At 38.5% G+C, this 3,450-nt stretch overlaps 1 pseudogene; it reads right to left on the minus strand.

Annotated features, from left to right (window-relative positions):
* Nucleotides 1-2,824, minus strand: part of LOC140931746 (uncharacterized) — a 3,243-nt pseudogene extending 419 nt beyond the window's left edge.
* Between the last annotated feature and the right edge of the window lie 626 nt (nucleotides 2,825-3,450).

The raw sequence follows: 3,450 nt of genomic DNA on the forward strand, positions 1-3,450 counted from the left end.
AAGACAAGGAGCTGTTAGACCTCCTGGCATTCAATATCTGTGCGGCTTAAGTTGTGAATTCTGTTTATAAAAAGAGCAGCTGCATGACTGCATTTGAATTTTCCCCGTGGGCATTCACACTAAGTGGATTTTATGTTAAATTCGTCATCCAGGTAAATCTAAAAGGCAATTAACATAAAAGATCAAGTAAGGTCAACTCATGAATGTCTTGGTAACACATCTTAAATGAATCATTATCTGTACGATTCTTTTTAGTGAAATACGCCGCAGCCTGCTTTACTTGATGAAGGAAATTGACAAAATCAAAAACATTTTACTGATCCTAAACTGTGAGTAGATAAGAAAACAAGAAGGTACTTAGTAGATATTTGCAAAGATTACTTTGGCTTCTTAATACGATCAATAGCTCTAAACTCACGGTGACTTTATAGACCCTCTTTTTCATACTTGCATGAACCTCACCTCGTGAAACACCCTGATGGTAAGTAAATGATTCACTGTCAAGCCAAAAAAAAAAGTTAGAAACCATTAAATTGTGTTTTCATCCACGTGACCGCTAATTTGTCAACCATTGCTACCAGCCATATTCGTGTGTCTCGGGTAAACAAAGAATAGTGTGACAGGTGCAATAGACAAGGAAACCATGATGGTTCTGTGTGTTATTGGGGATTATGGAACTAAAAGTGGACAAGGTAAAGGTGGTGTTTATTCTGTACCTGCGATTATCACTTAGCAAGGCAAAGAGTTTGAGGAGTTAAGACAAGAAAGGAGAAATCTTTAGATTTCCATGATAGACCGTGCCAACATGAAAGCAGAAAGTGTTTTCCAGCCTGGTCTGTTTGCTCACGTCGGCAAACTGGGACAGGTTCAATGTCGACTGGGTTCTGACACTTCACTTAACCAAAAAACAGTGCAAGAAAAAGATGTGAAGGCCACTGCCAAGTGAAGTGAACAAGGGAAAGCCCGTAGGAAGAGTGCGATCGGGTGATAAGAACAAGAGGCAACCAAGAAGAGAAAATTTCTTAATCAAGGCAGAGCACATATAGCTGATTTAGACTTAACTGCTTCACCAAGTACTTCAACTTCAGCGAACAAAGAGAAGAATGAAGCAATGGTGTTGGATGAGCCTTGTGCGAGTGGTGAACGAAGGGAAAGACGCTGCTTCCCTCTACTCAACAACAACAACAACAATGGACACCAGAACACAAAACAGAGGAACAGAGTGAAATGAGCACTGCTTTCCAAGTGTCAACAATAATGGACAGTGAAACACAAACAGGAGAATTTCATAAGCCTCTAGACACTAGGCCAAACGGATACAAGGCACCAGATAGAGTTTCAGAAAAAGGTGTATGTTATGCTGGATTGCCTTCTAGTGAAATACTCTTGGTGATGTTTGAGCATGTTACCAACTACGTTACTCGCCTGATGCAATCCTTGAACTGATTGCAAGAATTTATAATGGTACTAATTAAATTACGGCAGAAACTCATAAGGGGTTGAAACGTGCAACTCTTGTTCAATGCTCGTGAATATTCACTTTTACCATATTTGGAAACCTTAACGAAATATTTCCATTTTTAACAAAATGGCAGCCACCCGATTACCATGAGCTAGTTTTGAGACCAGAGTTCTGCATTTCAGGGTTAAAAAGACACTGTTGAAAAACAAAAAATGGGAAGAGAAAGTTCAAAAAAATGCTCAGTTTTCTCTTTGTGGAGGAAGGGAAGCTTTTCATCAAGAAAATCGTCCATTGAGGAATTCAACCTTGTTTTCTTTATGGCGGAGCGCATGGCCTGTTTTGATACCAAGGCAGCAAAGTTTTGCTGAATTTTCAGGTACATTTTGCGCTCTATGGCCAAGGAAATTACGTTTTTGTATTCTATATATTTTAGACATTTTTCTCGATGGTGCTAAAGAAAACTAATTACAAAAAGCGCCCTGATTTGAGATGGATTTTATGTTGAATTTGCCATGCACTCAGCTGATTTTACTTGCATGTCAGATCCACGATCCAGAAAGTGTTATGCAAATTGCTTTAAAGGATTAACTTGTTGGATTTTCAATAAAAAATGTTAAGAAACGGCTTCTCTGTCTATTGTTTTGAGTTTGTTCATTCGTAAACTTAGCTCAAAACACAATCGTGTTGCTACAGCATTCAAGCTAGCTGATTTTATGCTCAATGCTTCTCACATTCATTACACGCGGTACTCTTGCAAAGATGTCAGGTTCAGTTTTTGGATACTTTTTGATACGCAGCTAGTGAATTTTATTCGAAAACATGTTTTAGTGTTTGTAGACGTCTAATATGACAGTTTTAAAAGCCTATTTGCAGTATAGTAAGTTTTTATACTGCACAGAAGGTCACTGAGGTATTGTTTATTGAAGTGACAACTTGAAGAAGTCACATGGTCATCAGTGGGTTTCGTAATGTGTTTGGTCTGGGTGGTAAGCCAATTTCCTGCTCAGTATTCCAGTAAGCTTCCTGGTTTCAACCTCTCAAAGTTTACTTGGCTTTGGGGAGTTTCCCCCCGTTTAAAATTGCGTCACATCGTTTGCGAAGTTTGATTGGCTGGTTATCTTTTCTTGTTCCAAATATGGTACTTTTGAAAATGAATATTCACGAGCATCGGAGAAAGCAAACATGTGAGAGTTACACCTTTCAACCCCTTATGAGTTTCTGGCTGCGGTTAAACGTTTCCATTCAAGTACTTGCTTACTGCTTTGTGGTTTCAATATCCACAGTTTCAAGGATCTTTTCATTGTGGAAGCAAATACATGACTTCTTGTTCTGTTCACTTTTCAGAAGCAGTAAACTATTCATTCTAATTAACCAAATGAGTCAACTTTTCGAATATTATTTTTGTTCTGTGATGCAGGTCCGCTAACAACGCTCTTGTGAACCCAAAAACAATGACAAAAAGTAACGTAAAGTAACGTCATTCAGCAAAGGTGACACTCACAATTTCAAGTGCAGGTATAATCTGAGTGACCCCAACAGACCCGTGTTGAAATTTTTTTTTTCTTTCTTCACCATTTTGTCACCTTGTGCATACACAGTATTTTACTTTTTTCCGATGTTTTCCACGCATTTTTGGAATGCCTCGGCATATTTCGGCAACTAGTTGGCTATAGTTTTTGCTCGTCACTCCTTCGTCATGGGCATTGCTATGGGATGGAAGGGAAATGACGAAATACCAGATCTTTTGGGATTCCAAGACATGAATAGTCTTGCAACAATGCAACAACATGATTAATAACTGATCGCTTTTTTATTCCCTGCTTGCCCTATTGTTATTGCTTGGTGTTAATCCAATCTACCTCCCTTAGAAGTTTAAATCCACAAAGGATACAAGTCTATGAAAGCAAAAGCTATAATAAAAATGAAGAATAATGACGAGGCCGTGTGACCTCCTCAATGAGGCTAATTCTCTTCAACTAGAAAGATTT

This window comes from Porites lutea, chromosome 3 (assembly GCF_958299795.1).
Source record: "Porites lutea chromosome 3, jaPorLute2.1, whole genome shotgun sequence".
Lineage (NCBI taxonomy): Eukaryota > Metazoa > Cnidaria > Anthozoa > Scleractinia > Poritidae > Porites > Porites lutea.